Here is a 25,432-nt window from a genome sequence, read left to right on the forward strand (position 1 = left end):
CCCTAAAGTAATGAAAAATAAAAATAAGCATATGCAAGCCTACCCTGACAGTTCAAGTTAATTTGACAAAGACAGCAGAAGAGAAAAAACTTCCTGTTCTTTCAGCAAGGGCTACATATAAATGTCATCATGCTTTCACCTTAGTAGGATTGGCAAATTCACCACACAGCCAACCCAATCAAGAACAAGGCCCAGCGGGAAATCATAACGTGAAACCCCCTTTTTATAGCATTAAAAACTAATTAAAACCAAACTTATATTTTGATTTATTTGAGTGTTTTAAAACTTTCACAGCATTTATACAGCACCTAGACCTGCTTTGTAATCAAAGAAGACATTGAACTCTCACTTTGGCAGCTAATGAAGTTGAAGAGATTTGTGTCATTACCACAACAACACATTGAAAATTTTGTATAAAGTCACTCCTGACATACTACCAAGAGAACTACTATGTTGGATCTCCAACATCAAACTTGAGCATTCAAAGTGTAAAAGTTATGTAATACATTATCCTATAAATTCCCCACAGTGGAATGCAAAACTTAGTGTACATGCTTTGGACACTACTTTATATCAAAAAACCCAGATTTCATAGATTGCATTATATTTATGTGACACTAAAGCAGATGAAGATTTACATCTACATCACAAGCAAAAGCTACAAAAGCCATTTTACGAAGTCACTTTGGGTAATTTCATATTATTTTTTAAACATTTTATAGCCTTAATGATTACATTTACATTACATTTATTCATTTAGCTGACACTTTTATCCAAAGTGATTTACAATTGCTATACATGTCAGAGGTCCAGGTCCTCTGGAGCAACTAGGGGTTAAGTGTCTTGCTCAGGGACACAATGGTGGATGGGTCACAGTGGGGAAATGAACCCGGTTCTCTCACACCATTGCGCCGTCACCACCCCAATAATTGGTTGCATAGATAAATATATTATTAAATGCTAAAACTAGAGCAGCTCTACATATAAGGTTGTCAGTGAACAGGGCTCTGTATGGGCAGCTTGATACCTTTACTAGAAATCATAACTGGTTTAATGGCAAATATAAGTCAAGACTGCTCTACAGGGCTCTCAAATCTGCATGGATTTTGGTCCTGAATATTACAAAACTTCGTTTTAGTTGCAGCTACTTTAGGGATGACTTTTACATCATTTTTATACACATAAGAAACTGTTGCTGAGTGGGTATGATGAGCGTTTCAATACTTTCCCCCAGAATACTCCAAACGTTGTACGGCATCAGAGGTGGCATATTACCAACTGGCTTCACACGTCTACAGTACAGCCTAGTACTGCAGGTTGGCGAGTGATCTTTGTGTGCAGGCTGAATCACTGTTTGGTATTCTTTGTATATTGCCTTTAAATCCTGCCTTACCATGAAGGTCTGACAGTTGTGAATAAAGAAATGAAAATAATGAACCAATGACAATATGACAGCCTTGAGAAATCAGCCACCTCTGCATGAACTACAGATCCATTTGAGACTGAAGAAACTGGTCTCTCTCTTGGTCATGATTCAAGCTACCTGGGCTACAGATTTACATTTTTATTCCAAAGTAATATTACTGCAAGTATAACAGGCTTTGTTGTAGATTATAATTTAAACTCTTATAGATTGAGAAGGTCTGATTTAATATTCAAGAGCCTTTTTAATGTAGCAATGGTGGCATAGATGAAATGATTACAAATTAATATACAGCAGCTGTAACAACAGCAGTTTGTCACTTTCCCTTTGCTTATTTGTTTAAACTGTAACAACATCATTACACAAGTTTGACTGTATATCTAGAATTGCAAATTAGTTCGTATTACTACAATAATATATACAGCTGCACATATTGTATCCTTCCTGAGATGGATGCTTTGATTATGTGACTTAGGTTTACAGAACAGTTAATTATATACAGTGATAATCACAATTCTAGCTCCAGCAATTAATCAAACCTAGTCAGGTGTGATGCTGATCCTTTGCATTTAGGGTGGCTGCTCTGGTGCATTAAATCAAGCGCTCCCTGGAGCTGAAAGGACTTGTCAATTAATTGCCAATTAAATAGTTGATGTGCTTCGCACATGTGAGTACCTGTTTTTCTTTGTGATATATGATAGTAAACTGATCATAGGCTATCTGGTTTTTGTGCTGGTATATAAAACAAGGAATCTGAAGATATCTTGCTTACATTTAATTGACCAAATGATCAATCGATAATAAAATTGTCAGATTAACTGATGATTAAAATAATTCTTAGTTGCAGCGCTATTTACATATGAACTGTGTCCATTTTCCCCAATGTTTTGGATAATTATATTTGATTTCATTCTAATTACCATTTTTTGGCATGTATGTCTTTAATATCTTAATCAAGGGAGAGGAATTTGATGAGGCAGCTACACCTCTGGAAGTGAAAAAGAGACAGTGACTACAAATTGCTTGAAGCCCTTTTTCAGTTTTACTGAAAACTGGACACAAAACATGTTAATAATGCAGATGAAAGAGTAACTGACAACCAATTTCACGCCAACCTACATTTTCAAAATACACCACCTTCCCTAAATTTTTCCTTCCTACACAGAGGCTCAGCCCTGTGGCAACTGCGTTAATTTTTCCCCCTAGCCTTGACCCTCCATGTCCATGCTTTCCTGTGGGATTGTTGTTAGGCCAGATGGAAAAAAATGAAAACACCAGTGGAGTGCAGATGGGGCTGTCACAAACCACATTTCAACACTTCAGTGTCCAGCTTGAGAATGACTCTGAGCTGTAATAAAATCCAGCGTATTAGGTTCAGCTCTAAAAATCTCAGTCTCATTTTTCAGTGCCATGTACTGCGTCAACAGTAGCATATGCAACTTCAGTGTCAACCGTCTATCCATTACTTTTAGCAGTCCATTTAGACATGTCTGCCTGCTCGCTAAATACTTTTCAACTGGGCTGCAGCAATTCGATACACTGGACCGGTACCTGCACCAATACTGGCCTAACTAAAAAATTGTGTGTCGACCATGACTTGACGGATCCAAAATAAAGACTGTTTCTTTGTCAGTGTCATTATAAAAAACAATTTGGTGTGAAGGTGTTGAAACTGACTCAACTGGGATGAAAACAAAAGCATTTCCTGAGAAGTCACCCTATCGTAGCTGGAGTAACTGGTTATTGTGACAATAAAGGCTGCAACTAGAGTGATTGATCAATCAACAGAAAATAACTATTTTGAAAATCAAATAATTGTTTTTGACAATTGATTTTCAAACAAAAATAGTGAAAAGATACATAACATTTTCAGGTTCCAGCTTCTTTGGCAGGATTTGTTTCCTCTCTGAGTCTCATATATTAGTAAACAGTATAGAATAACTTTGGGTTTTAGACTTTTGGTCAGACTAAACACAACATGGCAAGTCTGCAAAGTCATGATTGACACAATTCAATATCTTTTGGGATTTCATGGACCAAACAGTACATTCTTGTTCTGTATATTGTTAAAAAAAAAGAACCAATGATCCATCACAATGTCCCCGAGCCTAGTGTGATGTCTTCATGTCTTGTTTTGTCTGACAAATAATCAAAAAGCCAAAGATTTTCCTCACATTTGAGAAGCTGAAACAAGGAAATCTTTTCGTTTTTTGTCATCATTTTTGCTTTATAAATGACAAAACAGTTGGTGATAAATGTTGGACTAACTGTTAATTAGCAGAAACAATTCGTAGCTAATTAGTCAATTACCTTTGCCACAATTTTTCCCGGTACCCCCTAGTACTGTAAGCATGTTAGATTGGGAATCACTGCTGTAAAAGGACCTACTTGGCCATGGGGATGAAACGGTATGAAAATTTCATATCACGATTATAGTGACAAAAAAATATCACGGTTATCAGTATTATCACGGTATTGTAAAAATGTTCCAAAAAATATTAAAATGTACTGATACACACACTGAAACCATTTCAGCAAGTTTATAATGAAAACTACAAATACAATTGCCATTTCAGCAAATACCTTTTGTAAACAAATGAAAATCATCTAAGTGTACATTATCAAGATTTTATATATATATATATATATATATGCTGGTGGGTTGATTAAACAGCGTAACGTGTTATCATGTGCAGTGGACGAATAGACTCTGCCGACATACGATGCACACAGCAACTGAACAACGTGTGGCGTTTTTACAAGAGCAGCTAACACTGAGAGCTTCAGTTTTTTCAAGTCAGAGAGACAAACCAAAGCTTAAAGTTAACTCACCCTGCGTTCACTATAAGGTTATTTTCTTCAAACAGGTTTCCCTCAGCACTCTCATAAAAACTAAAATACGACCAGACTTCAGAGTGACTGAAAAATATCCGCAGCTCTGTCTTCCACCGTGTTATCATTGACCCAAACCAACCCACGTTGCATTATGCGCATGCGTGCCTACTTCTGGGAGACACTGGACAGTGTTTGCCGTGAGATTATAACAGCACGGTTAACCGTACCCGGTTATCATGTTATTTAAAATGCGTACGGTAATAATAATTGTCGGGAATTTTGCCATGGTTTACCGTTAAACCCATAATCGTTCCATCCCTACTTGGCCAATATATTGGTTAACAGTCACATAATCATAATAAAAAAAGAAAATATATTTTGCTGTAAAATGTTTATACAAAACCACCTTAATGATGTCCATTATAAAAACAAATTGGACACAGACAAGCAATTACTTTGGATAGCCAAAAGAAGAATCATGTATGATAAAAGGAGCTTTCATATCTTATATCTGCAATATCTGAATTTGCCAATTCTACAATGGCAAAGGCATGATCCGCCCTACTCTGCCTCTGATCGGCTTAACATGATGTTTTTTGCTGGTAAAATTAGCTCGAAATTGTTAAGCTGTAATAATTTCTACATAATGAAGTTAATTATTCACAGTATAGGTAGCAACCTAGTTGCGGAGGGTAAGAAGAAACACTAATAAATTAAACATTATGTTTTTTATTAGCTTGAGATTGTTCACCGTAACGAGATCCAGTGAAAATGTTTGTCCGATGGCCATTGAGATGTATCAGCCACTTTGGTGGATGAAAGACATCCGAAGGCAGCTAGCAACCCAATTACAGTGTAACCTTTGCTGTAATTTAATGCTACACCTTGAATAGAATAAAAACATTGTTTTAAATAGTAGTAAACCACGACTCAGCATAATAATAAAACCAAATCTTACATTACATTTATTCATTTAGCTGACACTTTTATCCAAAGCGACTTACAATTGCTATATAAGTCAGAGGTCGCACAACTCTGGAGCAACTAGGGCTTAAGTGTCTTGCTCAGGGACACAATGGTGTATATGTCACAATGAGGGATTGAACCTGGGCATGTGTCTTATCCATTACGCCACCACCACCCAAATCTCCCCTTTCAAGGATCAATGGGTACCACCATGGATTCATCAGACCTTGCTAATGTTTAGTCAAATAAACCAGATGGACGCTGAGGGTTTTAAACATACAAATATTTTTTCATGTATAAATGAGTTGCTACTGTGAACAAATTGACTGCATTTAGAATAAATTATTACAGCTTAAAAATCTATTTTGCCAAAGACCAGTAGAACAGCAAAAAGGTCCTGTTCTTTCAGCGCAAGGAAAACATGACCATGACGTCATTAATAGGCCAAGCCAATCAGAGGCAGAGTAGGGCGGGTCATGGCTTCGCCATAAAAGGATTCACAAATTGGCATGCTGGACATTTTAATGGACAATTCATTAGTTGTAAAAGTAAGGCATCAACGCTAAGCGATTACCACAACTTGACATGGAAAAATATCCCACTGCTAGAGGGAAAAACAATTAAAAACTGCTCTTCCCTACTAACTCTACTAACTTCGCCACCGTCAAGCTACAATAATATCTTTGATTATCCGTCAATAGACCAGAATGGGGCTACACTGCAAGGCTTCTGTCTAGCCTCCCGCTCCCTCACTGCCCTCTGCATGGCTGCCCCTCATTACTGTAATTGACACGTCTATCCCTCCTCTTCCCCCTTAAAGGCGCTGATGGCTCAATTAGGAGCTGGCCGGAGGACTGATTGGACGCCAAGATAATGAGGTCACCGCTTGGCCAAAACTGAGCCCTGCGTCCAGCCGAACTAAGCTCGCTCTGTGACATACTGGAAGCCAAAAGACAGTTTATAAGTCACTCTAAAGACACATAAGTAAACAAATAAAAATGTATAATGGTGGAAAATGACTGACTTTTGGCTGAACTAGCTTTGCCTCATCATCTTAAGAGGGCAGGCATTGGGTTGTTCTGGTGAAAAGTGAGCGTCGCACATGTTATTCAAATCATCCAAGTGATGGTTATGCAACTCTTGCATATTCTTCCGATAAAGGAGAGCACAATCAAGCTCCGGGGAGGCATCTGTCTGTTTTGGAATAGTGTAATTAGTGGCTGTGACCTTTAGCAGATTATGTGCTAGCCAATGAAATGTGCCAAAGCCCTGAGATAAATGGTTGGGGCCTCAAACATGACTTGCGGTGGGGTTTGCCCATCGACAGCTCTCAGACGGGTTTTAGGACGGCCTTAATGGCTCAGTCTCCCCTCCACAAAGATGGACGCCATTGATTTGCACTCAGGTAGTCTTGAAACTTTTCATCAACCTGACAAAAAAAACATGAAAGATGAGAAAGATGAGAGAAAGATGTTACTAATCGTTCCTTGAACCATTACATGACCAGAGAACAATTTTAGAACTGTACAGTATTTTCTGTACTATATAATAGTTATTTTTGATGTTGGAGTAATATGTCTGAACTTGATAATAAACTGCATATTCATAAACGAATATGCAAAATATTGTTTAGGAGGGGACAAATTACAAGATGACTGCTACCAAAAATCATTACCTCCAAGCGTAATACTGTAGATATTGTGATTGGAGGTAATGTTAAAGAATTTCAAGAACATCTTTTTCATGTCTCATTTAACTCTTGCATTTGGATTATTTTCCAACTGATATCTTGCTATAAATTTTTCATTCGCAAACAAGTCAATGGGATCTGGAGCTGCAACAATTAGTTGATTAATTGATTAGTTGTTCAACTATTGAATTAATCGGCAACTATTTTGAGTCATTTTGTACGAAAAAAAGTCCAGATTCTCTGATTCCAACTTTTTAAATGTGAGTATTTTCTGGTTTCTTTACTTCCCAGCGACAACAACCTGAATGTCTTTGGGTTATGGATAAACGAGATATTTGAGGATGTCTTTTTGGGCTTCGGGAAACACTGATCAACATTATTTTTCCATTTTATAGACCAAACAGCTAATCAATTAATTGTGAAAATGACTGAAAATAACTCCAACTCCTTCAAAACCCTCCAATGAAAGGTCCTTATGTACCAGTTCCACTTGACAAAATAAAGAGGAGATATAAGGAAAGTAAATCTTATCATCCTGGTAAGTATTTGAGAAGTTATGCATTATTAAATGTTTGCCATTTATTTGCCAAGTGAGTTGCTCAGAGTTCGGGTTCTTGCTCAAGGAAACTGAAAACAGTTGAGATTGGACATGTCCCCAATTAACAGTTTTTTGTGTTTCCTTTCAGTTTTTAACATATATCTATTTCTATAATTTAAAAAAATCTCAACTACACTGGTCTCTCATCTGATTTTCCTTGCATTACTTACAATATAATAGACCTATATATTTTTTTGTATTAAATACAATATGCTTATAATATACTTCTGTGCTAAATTAACAAATAAATTATTGTTTGTCTTGATAGGCTGTATTTGACCTGAGAGACAAAAGTTCAAATTCCCATAAGCCAAATGATGCTTCAAGACCTGAATGACATCTTAAGGAATCGTTGCTGTGGACCCTCAGTTCGCTTACTTCTGTCCATCTTGGCAACCACTCCCAAATGTGTCAGCTCAAAGTCCTAAGAACTACAAATTTCAACAACGCTGTTATTTTAAGCATTTTAATAAAGTTATTCTGTTAATAATAGCAAGGTTTCGGGCAGCCACTATGTTGATCCTGCTATTGGATAAATGGGAGTAAGGAATCTCTGTGATCTAAACAATACAATGTGACATTTTGAGACATGGAGAACTTTAGCTTTGACTAAAAAACCATATTAAACACCAAATCCAAAACACATACTACAGATATAAATAAGCGTTGGTGGTAGAGATGGATGGATGAAATGTGTCATCTATGCTCTCAATCAGTGGGGCTGTACTATCTACAGATTTTGATACGAATGCATCTGCAGGGATGCCACACAGTGGTGGTATCACTCGGTCAAACTGGCCTACTTATATTCCAGCAACACTGGTATCTACCCTGGGATGGCACAGACAATCATGGCAGTTGAGTTCCAGTGCACAGGCCAGCCGGTGAACACGCTAAACCATAATCAGTGTCCTAATTTGACTGAGTCTGACTACACTACAGTACATGTTAAAGAAAACAGTTAAGAGATTTAATTAGAGTAAATCCAGAAAATGCCTTAACAGCATCACCGCTTGGCATCTGGCATCCGCATTAATAACATTTGTGTGTCTTTTGTACAAAAGCTACTCCAACATCAAGACACCACACACACACACACACACACACACACACACAGAAACTTAAACTAGTGCAGGGAAATATTATCATTTTCTTGAGGCTCTTGTTAAAATGAGGAAAATGCAGCTTTGAACAGTAGGTCTCTTGTATGTGTAGTTAAGTCTGCTCAATGTCATTAAACTACTGACCATGTTAGATCTGGTATGTGGAGTCCACTTGAGCTTAAAATGACATTTTAAACAAAGTCGGAGCAGGACTCATGGCTGAATCCAACAAACATTATGACAGATGGGAGTCTGGAGACTGAGTAGGCCCACTAACGGCAGACAGGTACCCTAGAGGATCTAATTTGACAGATCTAAGAACTAACGCTGCTATCAAAATACAGTATCTTGATTTTAACAAACCAAATGCCATAATTTAAGACAACATTAAAGCGGTTGATTTACAGTGCAAATGACGAGCTAGCTAAACAGGCCATTTCACAATTTTCAAGTTACGAGTCTCGGGCCGACAGCCATTACCTTCCTTACTCTCTCTATGCGAGCGGGAGCACACACACACACACACACACACACACACACACACACACACTCACACACACACACACACACACACGCACTACTTTAAATCACATTACGGACATTTTGTATTCAAATGAAGACTGTTCTTCTGTGTAGTTTACTGTACACCATGACAGTGCTACTGTTACTTTGCTGTATTTAAATCATAAAAGCAAGCATGTCTGCTCTTGGGTGAGGAAAAAAGACGCAGGAAGGAAATGTATCACTCCACTTACCCTGAAATATTGCTGATAAAAACCGAAAATAGGCCTGTCGCCACCTGCTCCACAAGTAAAACGTCTTAATTAAGAAGCCTTTGATTAATCACGCTAAAGCGACGTCTCTGTTTACATGAATCCGCGGCATTTTATTCCATTTAATGTTGAAGTAACTATACTGTCCACCCAGGCGATACAGTATACCCAGTGTATGATCAACGTCATTGACATTAGCCCGTGATTGACGCGTCGAAAATCCAATGACAAGCTGACGTGCGTGCCTCTCGTCCAATCACAGCGCGGTTTCGCCGAAGTGGGCTGGTTTGCGAGAGAGGACATGACGGAGGTGACGGCCATGTTCTGCACTGGTGTTTGTATCCCTCCGCTTCAGTATTTACCTTTTGCATGATTTTGCATGTGGGGAAAATGTCACTGTGCCCCACTGTGCCCTGCCTGCTTTCCATACGAGAACCCGCTTGGCCGTTTGTTTTTCACGTCTGTAATCACCACAACCGTGTAAGCAGCGAATAACCGACCGTTAAGTCTTATTATGGTTGTCAAAAGAGAGAAATGTTGAGTATTGTGAGGTGTTTATCGTATAAATTGTTTATCTAATGTCTCCCCGACCTTCTTATATCATGCTATGAGACGTTATGGCATCGTGACATACAGTAGGCTAACCTGCTGAAATGTCCAAGGATTGTTTTCAAAATAAAAATGTGCATATGTAGTGTAAATGTGGGGACACACAAACAAATAAATTGCAATACAATCATACACTATACTATAGGTCTATATTATAATGGGACACACATTGGTGTTCCAGCATGGGCATAAGATCCTAACCTTAAGATCATAAGGTCATTTGTCTACTCTGATTAGGCCTACTGTACATACTCTTATTATGTGCACATAAAATCACCTCTGTATCTAGACTAATTTATAATCTATTACAGGGCCAGATTAACATACTTAAAGAGCCCTTATTTTAAACCAACCACCCCACCCTAATCCTCTTCCCGAGTAAGTTTTCAATATTTTGATTTGAATATGCACCATGTAAGTATAACATCAACTGATAAGATTTAAGATAAGATATTCCTTTATTAATCCCTGTAGGGAAAATTCGTATTGACACAGCAGCATAGGTGACTGTAAAGAACAAGGAATATATTAAAAGGTATTCAAACTTAATTTTGACACAGAGGGCCTCTCAACAAGACCGATCTTCAAGGTCATGTAAAAATCAGCAACAACCTTAGGGCCCTTATTATTCAGGCTTTACTGTGCTTTAGTGGTGCATATTCCCAAACAGAATTTAATTGTTAACATTATTGGCCAATAATTCTGATTTTCAGGGTGCAGGTTGCGTGCATGGCATTGATTAATTTATGAATACACCTATGTGGCACGTTCACGTCAAGAGAAAGCTGCATTTACATGTGTTGTTTTGATCATAACAAACAAGCAGTTTATGACATAATACTGAAAATTGTCTGCGTCATCTTTATTAGCCAAAAAACATCATTATCATGCTCAATGTTGTTCAAGTGGTATCTGCATGCAGCAAGCTACTGTAGCTTGTGAGCATCCTGGCAGCTAAATCCATCCATGCAAAGCATTGACAAGAACTTTGAAGGAGCTTTCACGTTACGCTTGGTGAAGAGAAGCGTAGTAGTACTGTACTTACAGAGTTATTGCTGTTTGTTTTCTTGAGCTTTGAAAAAATGTAAAAAGGTTTACTGGATTTGAAATGCTGATACACTGTGACATACAGATATATCATAATTGAACATAAATATTAAAGCCCTGAGAACAGCTAGTGTCATTACATGACAGGAGTACTGGTTGGTTTCTGAGTGCATGATGAAGCTGATATGGTCCGTTTCTGCTACCTGCACTGCACTAAAGGTAAGGCTGTTTTTGTTACATACAACACATTTATCTGTCATTTGATTAATAGTTTGGGTGATTTAAAGACACTGTGTTTTGAAAAAGTTATCTGGAAAATTGAGTTGAAAGAACAAAGACTTCATTTACTTTTATTGAGAAATTGATATGCAACTTTTCTCCCCACTGATGAGAATTCTTTTAACAGTCTTTATTTAGGGTTTTTTTGATATTCTTCTAAAATATTTGTTTTCTAAAATATATTTTTCAAAATGTTTTGGTATGAACTAAAAATAAACAGACTTTGTAAATAGTATGTTGGAAGAGGAAGATGACTGTAAAGTTTTGTATACGGTGTCTATGGCGAAATATATCGATCACATTACAGATCAATGTGTTATAAGGAAACCAGAAACAGCCTCCCCTGCTGAGGGCTATAAAGCTATATAAGCACGTTGTTAGCTTAGCTTAGCATAAAGACTGAAAACAACGGGCAAAAGCTAGCCTGACTCGGTCCAAAAGTTAAAAAAAAATTAATCAGTCTAAAACCATCTCTCAAGTATGGCGGACCAAAACTACCAAAATAATAAATAAATAAATAATTCAAATAGAAAATGAATGCCATTAAATGCACCCCAAAAATTATATAAATGTATGGAATCATTAATGTATAAATGTGACATAAGTTGATATTTCTCTTTTAATTTGCTATTTGTTATTTTATTTTATTAATGTATATATTATTTTCCCTTTGCAGCCTCCCCCCATTTATTTCCCCAAACTTATGTATTTCTGTATTTTATTTTTAAATTTCTTCATGCATTTCTGCTTTATTATGCAAATGTGTCATGGTGTGTCATGTTATCATTAGGCAGTGGTAACTGCTTATAGTGATCACGTCTGTCCAGATCAAATTTATCACTATAAGCAGTTGATTATTATAACCAATTTTTTTCTTTTTCTTTATTTCTCATGAAGATTACCATCTTATTGACATTTTTATACATGAATATAAATTAATGAAATGGACTCCTTTTCTATTTATTTATTTATTGGCCCCATTTTGCTCCTAGCCCTGTCTGAATGGTCCGGGTGAAAGCATTATAGTCCACGAAGATAAGATACCTGCTACTGTGAGAGAGTGGGGAAGATAATTAGGCTACGCACTGCTAAAGATGTTTTTTTTTAAAGTCTCAACAACATTCTGACTTTAACACATTGTTCTTTCTTGAGCTAATGATGGAAGTAGCTTATGAGTGAGCCATCTGGTTTCCCTCTCATCTCTGTTGAGAGTTGAATATGTGCAGTACTGAGTGGGCAACCTTACAACATGGCTAATGGGTCTTCAGCTAAAGCAAACTCAGTATTCTCAGTATACCTCCATCGTTTTTACAACCTACTCCACACTCATCTATGTCCCACTCAATATGACAGCTGCAGTAGCTTGGAAAACAGCGATATGGGCCCGGAATTTGATTAATTTACTGTTTATCAGACCACAAATAAGACAAATTTGGTTGGAAGAATGATAGACGCTGGAGCAGAGTGTTTCTGGGGCTGGGCCTCATTTAACACACCTTAACTGTATACACTGATTTGGAACTTGATCATATTTTATGAAGAACATAACTTGGTGATTCCAGAGTTTCCTGATGGACAGATGGCTTTACTTTTTGCTAAAGTAACCACAAACTGTTGCTAACTGAGGTAAGAGATAAATCTAACTCTGTCCAGCAAGAAAGTCTGTAAATTGCAGAAAGTTCTCCATAAAATATATCAACTTCCAAATCAGTGAATACCCTCAGGGGTCAATAAAGTATTTCTGATTCTGATTCTGAATACAGTTAAGTTGTGTTTTAGTGAGCCTGACTGCTTGACTGCCTGTCTGCCTGTCTCAGTAGCAATGGCCAGTGGCCACAGGTGTGTGCGCGTGGGAGCAAGGCATGTAAAGTTGATCCATCCAGGAAAAAAGAAGACCCCATGACACACCTTCAATGACAGCCCCCTCATCTGCATAATGAAGCAGAAATGCATAAAGAAATGTAAGAAGAAAACACAAATAAATACATTTTGGGGGGAAAATGGGGAGCATAACATATATAAATAAAACACATATAACAATGTATCATTATTATTATTATTATTATTATTATACCTTTATTTAACCAGAAAAAAAATCTGGCCAAGACAGGTTGCTGACACATAGAAAATATAACATAAACATATAACATTTTCTCGTCTTCAAAAGGCTTCAGACTTGACTCGGACTTGAGGTGCGGGACTCCTGAACAATGTTTATTTTTAGGAAACGTCTGATGAGCTTGCTCTTATTCCCCTCCCTCCGTTACCTATAACCTACCTATGTAACACAAAGTATCAGCTGCGCGCGGCCACACGTGAGAGAGGACAACAAACACCAACATATATGGTGGGTGGTGATGGCGCAATGGATAAGATCCATGCCTTTGGTGTGAGAGACTGATATATGTATAGCAATTGTAAGTCGCTTTGGATAACGAATAAACGTAAACACCAGTGTCAGCTGCTGTGCCATTCGTCATAAACTTCGGCTTTAAAACTTCATACAACAAGGCCCAAACAAAAGAAGCGCTGAACGCAAAATAGGTTAGTAAACATTTTTAGCTCAGAATTGGCCATCTAACGTTAGCTTGCTTCTTGCTTTAGCTACGACCTACTCGAGGTTAACTCCGACTGTCGTTCTTTATGAAAGATGAATGAGCGTTTGTTTGCTTGCCAAACTTGTGGTGGTTGTTTAACGTAATCATATATGTCCCGCTGGCTGCAAACAGGTTACAGGTTTATTATTGATCATGTAACGTTACAGTTTTATTTAGTTAACGTAACACTGGATTTCAGAGTCTGCGGGGGGTGTTGACTTACAGTAGGCTAGATAATAAGCTGTTATTAATTGCATTGCACATTACATCGTTGTGCTCTGTAAGTGAAAAACAGGTTGCAGTTACAGAATTCCTTATAGCTATGCAGTTTTATAAGCAGCCTGGTTTGAACGCAGCAGGTGATACAACATTCATTATAACTACGAGTGACTTGAGACTTGACTTGGACTCTAGCTTAAAGACTTGACTTGGACTCTTGTTCAGAGACTTGAGACTTGACTTAGACTCTAGCTCAAGACTTGTGGGCATCTCTGCAAGAAAGTAAACAAGTGTTTTTATTCTCCAAAATATTTAACTATTTCCTCAATAGGGGATTTGGAGGTGACAAGGTATATAAACAATGCACAAAGGTAGGATGTGGTGAAGTCAGCTGGAGCCCATTTGCCCATTAGTTCATCCTGTAACTGAGATCACGTTGATGTCCATTGACTCTCCTGGGAGAGTTGTTGGATTCAAACTCACAAGCTACAAATAGGCATAAAGATGAGCCATAGATAGATATCGCAACACCCATCTCAGGTATGGACATCTCTATTAACCAGGAGAATGGGGAAGTAGAATTGTTAAAGCTGGAGTGCAGCACTTTGACTTATAAATGAACACCCATTACATTCAAGCTCTTGCCAAACGAGTTTACACAATACTGATAAAGCCTACCTATCACTGCCAGGTAAATCTCTCTGAACTCGTTATTATGATTGTAACTATGGAACTATGGAAATTTAGAACTATGGAAATTCCTCTGTATTCTTGTAACTATTTCTGAACATGAGTTTGTGAAAGGGACCTAAATGCCCACAAGAAAAGCAGTTAAGTATTGCAGGAATCCTATGATGACCTGGAAGTTTTAGGAAGTTCATAGAAGTCATTTCAATGAAGTCCAGTGGTAAGTAGAAACTCAAAGTTTGTAGCATAATAGTGTCCAGAGGCAGAAATAAGAATTTAAATGCAGGGTGCAGAGGACAGAGAGATCAACAAGACTCCAGAAAGAAATGCCCTCTAGGCTCCTCAGACGAACAGAGTGTGCATCTACATCAGCTGAAGAAAGGTTTATAGTGAGTTTATTGCTTGAAATATTAAGGGTGGTGGCTGTAGATCTGTTGGTAGAGCAACTGTTGAAGTGTCCTTGAGCTAGACACCGACCCCCACATTGCGATCAATTTACAGTAGGTGTACTTTGGACAAAAGCGCCTGCTATATAAATTTAATGTTATGAAACTAGTTAAACTGCAGAAACGGTAACTCTGAGTGGTGAAGTGGTTGTACTTGCAAAGGTATAGGACGCTTTCAGCAGGGAAACAGAGGAGGCAGCTTAAACAGAAATATCATCTGATACCATACATTAAACTAAATGATGTGAAAGAGCAAAAAAAATCTGAACCAATAAAAGATATGGACATGTCTTTAGTTTCATTCAAATACGCTGAATCACACACAGCTATAAAATGTCAAGGATGACTCAATAAAGAGAGAGAGAGGCTAAACTGTAAAAGTCTATTGAAGCTTATCTCAAAGAGATTTTTAAAGCAATTTTCTATCTGGGTGAAAAGCTTATTTGTTAAGGTTTTTTAAACCATAATAGTATACTTAGTAAACATGCAAGAAGATGTACACTGAACCACTGCTTCTAGTTATCTAGCAGTATGCCACTGTAGTTAAGATCAGCTCCATGCTGAATCATTGTACTGGATTACATTGGCATACATATTGTTTTCAGTCAACTTTGATCAATGTAGAAGTGATGATATAGATAAAATATTAAAAACGTATGTTTACCAAGTGGTGATGTCTGTTTTGGGGTAATCTAGCTAATCAAGGCGCTTCACTGCATTGATGCAAAAATAATACAACTTTGCTGTATATCAGTCAACAATGGAGATATTAAGGGAGAGCTACACCACGGCAAAATATCTGATGGTTGATTCTCACAGGATATATTTATGTCGTCATACTGCCCAACCCCAAAATCAAATCTCTTGTTCTAATTCCACCAGTTTACATCAAGTTTACGTCACTATCCGTGATTAAACTCACCTCAAAGTCATCCAGTTCACATGTGCAACCTGAACAAAGGGCAGCCGTAAAATGCAAGCTTATTGTTAGACAAAGGTGTTTTCATCCTCAGGACCAACCAAACCTGAGGGGTCATCATATCCCATCTGAACGCTTGGAAATGTGCTTTTACAGTCACTGTGGTAATGACAACAACAAGCCAAAGTGCTCTCCATGTATGTCTACCCCACTCTACTGCCCACACACACTCCACAAGGCCTCCCACACACACTCCACTCTGCCAACATGTTACTCTTTTATGATCTCATTTTAATGTGGATACTCAAGCTACTTGTCACTCTAGTTACTCATCAGGGTGTTTTCTGATAAACAAAAAATAGGTTAGTATTTGTATGTCTGTATTTCTGTTTTGTTTCACTGCATGACATTTTTATTTGCAGAACTAATGATATTCACATCATCCTCAGCTGTACTTTATGCTTGCTGCTAATGAGCACCTGTTAGCATGCTAACACGCTAAACTACGACGGTGGCCATTATTAAACATGTTAGCATTGTCAGTATGTTAAAATGTTGATGTTAGCTATTAGCTCAAAGCTAAAAGAGCTGCTAGCATGGCTGTAGACTTTTAATCTTGCCCAACATGCATTTATTAGTGATTATTCATGCCCCCCTACTAAGGCCAGTGTAATGAAATGCTGTATGTTTATTGTTCCCTCTAAATAAACTGGTTTAAGAAACAATAAAAAGTAATTTGACCAAAATAAACTCTGACATCAAGTAACATAAGCATCATGATCAAAGCTCTCCTGTGTGAGCAGTGAGCCCCCAACACAACACTATGTGGGAGTTTTCATTCATGTACTTTCACTGATAAATGTGACCATATGCAGACCTACAAAGAGAGAAACCTTCATAATTCAGTTGCAAGTGATTTCACAGATAGCTCAGTTCTCTGAAGATTCTTTGAATATGTACCTAATAACATTATTATCACCAGAGGTGACAGCATGGCTGGTATTGGTTTCACCTTGTGAGTCTGTGTGTGTGTGTCATCATGGCAAAATGTGGCCCTGGAGACACTTACTGTAGTGCCACAGAGGCAGTACTTTGTTTATGCGTCAACATAATAGCATCACAACTGTTACAGGTGTAATCAAAATGAAGGCAGCATTCAAAGAAGGGTTTGTTCTGAGCAAGGGTGTCAGATGTAGGAAAGTGGGCACCATTGCCCTCCCCACTTAACACCCCGGGCCATTTTAACTTAGGCATGATTAATCAGAAAATGACTTTTTCTGTAGGCAAAACTCAGCACCATGATTTCTGGATGCTTGATCAAAAACTAGTTTTGGTCACAAACTAACTTTTCATTAATGATCAGGTCATTCCTCACTCATAACTTGCCGTATTGTAAAGTGATACCAATGAAAAAGTTACCAAATATTTGCTTTATGTATAAGGACAATAGTTTGGGAAAAATATCTAAAGAAGTTGTACATACTCTAAGATATCTTCACAAAATAACTAAATCTCTCTTTCAGTCAGATGTATATAAAATATAATTTGAATATTCAAGATGCTTTGAGGTACTGTATATGCAGCTTAAAGCTATGTAACTACAGACTGGTTAAAGCGTATTTTTTTCTTCAAGTGTTCAACCTCTGCCTGTTGCAGACTTTAACAATAAAGATTTGCAAGGCAAAACTAGTTGCATTGATAATGAATGTTGTGAATAAGAAATGCACTGCAAACTGACAATGTGTGCTGTTAATGCAACAGCTGTGTGTTTGTGACAGAAATACGAAGATAAAACGAACTGGTGATTATTTGCATTGGCCAATGTAAAAGCTTCAAGACTCCTCTGTAAATGAGTAAAGTGCTGCTGGATGAAGACTCTACTAAAGTATCCACTTGTAAAATTGCTGCCAGGTGTTGCTGGCAGACTGACTGTGACATCTAACCTGAGGGCGTCAGAGCAACAATATGTGAAAACACACATACGCTTTAATTACTTTACGCTTTAATTACTTGTTTAATGAAATGTATGGGGTTAGTTGTTCTTATGTAGTTTGTATGATGCTTTGGGAATATTGTTGTTACACATTCATGCCAATAAAGCTAATTTGAATTGAATTGAATTGAATGTGAACATGAAATAAGTAGTTCAGTGAAGAAAAAATGTCTTTTTAAACCTACAGTGCATAACTTCTGTCTCCCTCTTCTGACAGTGAGCGTAATCACAGACTTTGAAACAGCATTTAGACAAAATCATCATGTGGCAGAGATAAAATATACGGTATAATATTAAACACAACATAAAGTGAATGAGTTAATGTGAAAGAAACTTCCTGTTTTACATTTACCACATTTAAACTGACTGTTTTTAGCTGTTACCAAACAAATAATGTGGTTTGTTGTTTTAATGACAGAACATTTTTCATTATGGTCTGTAGGAAGCATTTGTTCTTAAGGTTCAAAAGCACCCTCTCACTAATGCTATCACGCAGCTTGGATATGAGTGCAGACTGCTTTTTTTATGTTATGGGCTACATCCATAAACTGGTGGGTTTACAAATGACAGGGATCCTGAAGGAAAGAGCTGATGGTCTAGCACAGTGCCTTCAAAAAGGTATGTTGTGTTTTCTGATTATTCTAACCATTTTATTAATGTATTTAAATGTTCATTTATGTTTCTTGGTGATAGTGAAAAGATATTTCAAAGCCTAAATCAATATTTCATATTTCTGTTTAGCCTAAACACAGTAAAAACAATACATTTGTGTTATTATTTGTGTTTGCCAGTGAAGGAAGAGAAACTCAGATCTGAAAAAGATAAAGTCATATATTAAAATCTTACTGAAGTACAAAAGTATTTTAATCAAATTATACATAAAGTATTAAAAGTAAAACTTGTTATGCGAATGACTATTACTATATTTTGCATAACAGTAGATTAGTCCAGTGGTTCCCAACCTAGCAGGGGTCAGGCCCCTGCAAAGGGCTACAAAATAAATTGAAGTGGTTGTGAGATGATTAATGGGAAACAACAACGTTCTGATATATTTAGGACGATAGATAGATAGATAGATAGATAGATAGATAGATAGATAGATAGATAGATAGATAGATAGATAGATACCAACCAAACCAAACCAACAACTGGTTTAATCTTTTAAAAAGTAACTAACTGCAACTTTCAAATAAATGTACGCCTAGTGCAGTAAGAAGTACAATATTTCCTGAAATGTAGAAGAGAAGGTGAATAAAACAGCTCAAGTAAAGTACAAATACATTGTTTTGTGCTTTGCAGTACTTTTCCACCACTGGGGTTTGCATAATAGCGCTTGACGTTGAGTGGCCACCTGAGGCAGCATATAGTAAGGATTCAATAATCCTCTCTGGTGTGGATGTAACACACAAAGTGTCCACATGATGGCAGCAGGAGAACAGAGAAACAGGCATCCTTCTGTTTAGGCTGTTTTCTGTATTTTCTGTATTGCCACATCGATAATATAACCACGAGGCCAAATATGTCAACTATATATATATTTTTTTTATTCAGTAAAAACGCATTAAACCATCTGATATTATTGGCAGCTTTCCTGCAAACAGATCACATACTCTGGCAGAGGACTGAGGAATTATAACACCTTTACAGTAGCTATGAAATAACCGATTCTGATGATAAATCCTACAGTAGGCTACACAGTAAACCATACTGTTGCCTGCTGTAGGTTATATTCAGTGAAGGACAGTCCCCAAGAGATAATATGCATGCAAGTCTGAAACGTCGCAAGAAATATTTGTGCAGCTGCAGGTACCAGAACACACGCGCTGAATTTGAACCCTAATATGGAAACATAAGGAAGAAAGAAACAAAAAAATACTAAGATGGATTCCAATATGTTTGAGTTTTAATTTACGATGCTTTTAATATTTTTTGAAGAAACACAATTTCACCTGCTTATCTTTTGTGCACAAGTTAAAAACAAATTTCAAAAACTGCAACTGCTCATATATATTTTCTACAGTCTCTAATATTTCTTAAACCTATATTCTCGATAAAATAAGCAGTTAATAATTTAGCAAATTTCCAGTCACGAATAATGGATAATCAAAACATTACAGGATTATACATGTGTAAAAATATGAACTATTATCGCTCATTTCAGCCAAAGAAAAATGAGAGAGAGTAGAGGGAATGTAGCTTTTTTGATTGTGGTGTAATTCACCTGACTTAGGTTTTGCCTTTTTCTGTCGTAACTTCATGAACGACGAGTGGAGAAATCAAAGCGATTCAAAATGAAATGTGGGCTAATAGTGGGACAATCTTTCGAATTTCGATATTTTAGAAAAACGTAAACTTTAAATAAAATAGCTTGAAAATGAGCAAAATAATTTTTGTATTTTTCACTGGACCTGAAGCTTCAATTTCAAAGGGTGATTGTTGAAAATGTGGTTGTGCAAACCTCATTGGTTGAAAATAAAAAAGGTGAGTGCGGTCTGTTTGTTTGCTGAAGGCTATAAAATGATCTTAATAATCAAATCCTGAAATAAAACCTCTGCTAAAGAGCACAAAATCAATGTGTAACTAATCATCTAACCTCTAAGTCATAAAACATATACCTATTCGTTTTTTATGCACAGCCCTGCAACACAGCCAATTAAAATGTTTCTGGATTTATCTAAATTAGTCACCAGTTGTCCACTTAAATCTTGGGTGAAGTTCATCTGTTGGTCTCAGAGTCTAGTCAGAAACACAGACACATGTCCCCTTGACTTTTATTCTGTTCATTAACCCCTGCAACAAAAAGCCTGTTGAATCTAATAGAATTGGATTTCATTCACTTTCTGTCCACTTTGCTTTTGTGTAACATAAATATAATAGCCTATAATAAAATATATTCCAAATTGTTTTTGTTCACTTGTTTTCGATAGATTGAAAGTTTGTTTTTCAAAAAAAAAAACAGCTTTGTGGCAAATTCCCAGAGCAAGAGTAGAGAGTTAAACAAAATACAACCAAATCAAACTGTATTAAAAAAAGATATTTCTTTCATTATTTTTGAAGGGAGTTAATGGTGAATATAAAGTCCTGTAGGCCTACACTTTACAGTGTCTACAGTGTGTTTTATAATTATAAATTGATTAAAATGCACATGTTGGCTAAACAGACCCACATAGTTTAGTGTCAAAGCATGTGGGACTGAAAACTCATTCAGGGTTTTAAACAAAAATAAATCCATCTATCTATTCATTCTTGTTCCTCATTGGATCCAAGTCAACTTTTATATCAGCTATATAGGAAAGGCATGATAAGATGTGAGTAAGTTTATTTTGTTTTCTACTTTCACTTTTTAACATCATGCATCTAAGCCAGTAATATCTATTCAGTCAACCAAAACCTTAAAGCAATGTTCACTTCTTAAAAACAAGAAATGCCTCGTCCTCACATCAGCTAATCAGGAGATTGCACATAAGGAGCATTGGGCCAGTAAATAATTGGTGTATTCTTTCAAAATGCATTTGAAAACACTTACAGCTTTTAGTTACTATGAGGTGTTTGTAATTTTTTTCAATTATTTTATATATTCAATGTTGTTTTGGTTCTGTTTGTTATATGTGGACCCCAGGAAGACTAGCTGATTACTGCATTTCCTTTTTCTGGCTTTTGGTAACTAGCAAACCCTTTTATAAAAACTAAATAAACAATAAACAAGAACAGCTTCATATGGCCTCATGTGAGCAGTAACAATGAGGACTTCAGCATGTTCAAGGTTCAAGATGTTTACTGAAGCTATATTGGTGGGAATGCATAGACACATGTCCACAAGCAGAAAAGACTAACCTCACTTTGCTTTTCCTTCAGGGTATATGTCAACTAGCCTCTAGGGGAAGACACAACAGGGTCCAACAGCGGCACCACAATCTGAACAGTTACATCCTCTTGCCGCTCATGTCCTGTAGAAGCACTGTGATCTGCATTCACTGTGACTGTTTACATTATGTAAATTCTCTCCATCATGTTTGACACAAGGAGTCCTCTCACCCCAGAGGGTGACGAAGTGCATGTTTGTGGTTGTGTGTTCATATACCACCAGTTGACTTCATGCTATCCTCCGAAGAGCTTCCCACTGGAAAGAAGGAAGAGCTTCAGCTGTCAGATATTAAGTAAGGTCTTCGCACTAATCCATCAGTAAAATATAATGTATTTTAACAACAAATATCTTCTCCTCTACATCCTCTACATAGCCTATTTTATTCCTTACATTTAGTTGGGGGTCAAATGAAGTACAACTTTTGGCTTGCAACATTTCTCGAATATCTCTGCCTTCAGTCTCATGAAGTGCCCCCTCCTCTGTCATTTATTATACACCACCAAGTCTCATTAAGCTCCTATTCAAATCAGAGGACCCCAATTTGAATATTGGTGCGACGTGGGAGTGAAAGGGTGCCAGGTCCCTGCATCCACGAGTAAAAATACACACACTGAATCCTTGTGGTCAGGCAAAAGTATTACAACTCATATTTACAGTAATAACAGGAGAGGTTTTGTACCGATCAGCTGTACTTGCATGATGCTCGTGGATGTGCCTAAAAGCTGGTTTTGTCGCAATGTTGGCTGCCTCTCTGTTCAGTGAAGCCTGCATGGTGTCTGGGCTAGCAGCAATAAAACAATGGAGGGATGGTGAGGGTGCTTTACTGCTGTCGGAGGGTCTGAGACAGACTGTGACCCACCAGCCAGAAGACTGTCTGCTTCTCACGACCCGAGTAACGCGTTACAATAAGTATAGCAGGGCAACAAACCATTATTTTTGCCACTTTTTTAATGACTTTGTAGGAACCAAATTCAGTGGAAAACGTGGCACTTTTTCTCAGAAACATCTCACGGCATGAATAAATAAAGCTAAATAAAACTCTTTCATAATGGGATAGGATTTAATAAAGGTTCTATACTGAAGTACACTTTGAGTTAGGCTTCTTATACTTTTAAGTATTTCTGTTATATACATACTACGTTATAGGCCTACTTCTACATCTCAGAGGTCAATATCATACATAAAATCATATGACCGACAAATAAAATATGTGTTATAGATTAATCTACCCATATAAAGTAGTTGAAATGAGCTCCATCCCAACCAACTAAAATGCTGCTAACACATTAATAGATCAGAAATAATTCTTAAAGGCATCTTTTTCTGTATAAAAAGTACTTATACTTTTACTATTTAACTACTATTTTTCAGATAATACCTCAGTATTTTTAATTAAGTATGATTTTAAAGGAAGGACTTTTACACTTTGAAACTTTTGAAACTATTTTATTTCAGTAGGACTATCGCATCTATAGTCCTACAGAGTCTATAACTAGAAGTTCTTTCAGTCTTACATTAACTGTGCTATTATGTGCTAGTTATTTGTTTCTCTGTATTGTAATTCTACCACTTATATTTCTGTCTCTTCTGTAGTGTTCAGAGATCCCGCCATTGTTGCTCTTCTTAAGGGTTCTCCCATTTGTTCCAGATGATATTTTGTGAGGGGTGTATTTCCTTTCCCTAATCGAGGGGTTTAGGATTAACCATAAAGCCAAAGTTGTAATTTGGGCAGTGGTGGAAAAAGTATTTGGATCATTTACTTAAGTAAAAGTAGCTATACACACTATGAAAACACTAGTAAAAGTCCACCATTCAAAACCTTATCTAAGTCGTCATAATATATACTCACTTGGCAGAATATGAGCCCCTGTCAATGTTTTCCTATATATGATGTTTTTGGAATAATATTACTGCTGCATTATTGTTTATGTTAATTTTTTACTGCTGTAGTTTAAACTACTTTATATACTGTTGGGTAGTTTAATCTACAGCAATGCATCATATACTATTTATATTTAGATATCATCATATGTTTGTAGCATCGCTGTCCAGTGAGAACCATGTATCTCGAAAAACAGCCTTGTTTTAAGTTTTGTAACAATTCACTTTCCAGCTGATCCAAGGGGGGTTGAATAGTTTATTTGGAAAAGGAAAGCCTTAGTAGATAAGCTTAAGTTAAAAATATAAGCTTAAATTTGAAGGAAAACTTAATCTTTCATTTTATCAGAGCAAAATCGCATCTAAAATCTCCAAATTTGGAGATGCATGGTTTTCACTGCATAGGAAGGGCACAGAAATTTGAAAATAAATTGTAATCTTAACAGCAGGTAGTAGCTAAAGCTGCCAGACAAATACAGTGGATAAAAAAGTGCAATATTTTCCTCTGAGATGTAGTGGAATAGAAGTATAAGTAGTAAGAAGTAGCAAATAAATAAAGTAGAAAATTTGAACTTAAGTAAAGGTTTCATTGTGTTATTTAAACAAACCCAGCTTGATTTAGCCTAGATTTAAGTTAAAGTAAATCTAATTTTGAAGTTGCCGTTTCCTCATACCAGGCAGCCATATTTATGTTGTACTAGGCCTATATACCCTATGTCAAACTCAGTTGTGACGACAAGTAGCTACAAATACTACTATTGTTAATAGTGACTTTTTTTGTGATTTCCTAGCAACAAGGCGTGTGCAGGTGTTGGTGTAAGCGCGCCTCTGTGAGCTTCTTGGTAGAGGGGTTAAAAATGAACTTAAGTTATCTCATCACAGCTCAGTAAACGTGTGTGTGGATCTGGTCCCACATACGTAGAGCAGAGAGAAAACGGCTACAGTTCACGTCAACATCCGTCAGTCCATTATCAGAGGCTCTCCCGGGTCTTTCAGCTCCGCATGTCCATCATTCATATAGAGAATGACTCTGCCAAACAGGTCTGAGGTTTCCATCTGTTTAGGGAATTGTTTTTGAAAGATAAAGATAAAAGCAAAATAAAGTTTCACTGTACCACTAATAAACAAGACATATAGAGGGGTAGGGGCTTTATTAATGGTTGATAAATCATTTACTAATTCCTTATCAGTTTTACACCTTTAATAACAACATTTAGGATTGTCAGATTGTGATAAAATCCCTATGTAACATTGCTGTTATAAAAGTTGTTGATAAATGCTTAATAAGTTGTTAATAAATGGACTTTGGTCCAGAACCTCGGCAACATTTTTTACTTGCAAGTAAGTGGCCACATGGTAACAGTTACATAACCTGACTAACATAACCTGGCTATGTAAAATGTGTTGTTATTAATGGATTACAACTGACCATAAAGCTTTTATTAATGTTTTATTAACCAGTTATAAAGCCATTTACTACAATGAATAAATCCTTTATAAAGCAA

The 25,432-nt window shown here is 36.8% G+C and overlaps 1 protein-coding gene across 5 annotated transcripts in view; it reads right to left on the minus strand.

Annotated features, from left to right (window-relative positions):
• LOC123976029 (myocyte-specific enhancer factor 2D homolog) overlaps positions 1 to 25,432 on the minus strand; it is a 75,257-nt gene that overhangs the window by 26,472 nt on the left and 23,353 nt on the right. For 3 of the 5 annotated variants that reach the window (XM_046057828.1, XM_046057827.1, XM_046057824.1), the window contains exon 1: positions 9,371 to 9,543. The exons of 1 other annotated variant lie outside the window; for it this stretch is intronic. The gene's annotated coding sequence lies outside the window, so the exon portion shown is untranslated. Of the gene's footprint in view, positions 1 to 8,759; positions 8,827 to 9,370; positions 9,544 to 25,432 lie in introns of those variants that run through there. One more of the 5 variants, XM_046057826.1, reaches the window with a different exon arrangement.

The sequence above is a fragment of the Micropterus dolomieu genome, linkage group LG09, assembly GCF_021292245.1.
Source record: "Micropterus dolomieu isolate WLL.071019.BEF.003 ecotype Adirondacks linkage group LG09, ASM2129224v1, whole genome shotgun sequence".
NCBI lineage: Eukaryota > Metazoa > Chordata > Actinopteri > Centrarchiformes > Centrarchidae > Micropterus > Micropterus dolomieu.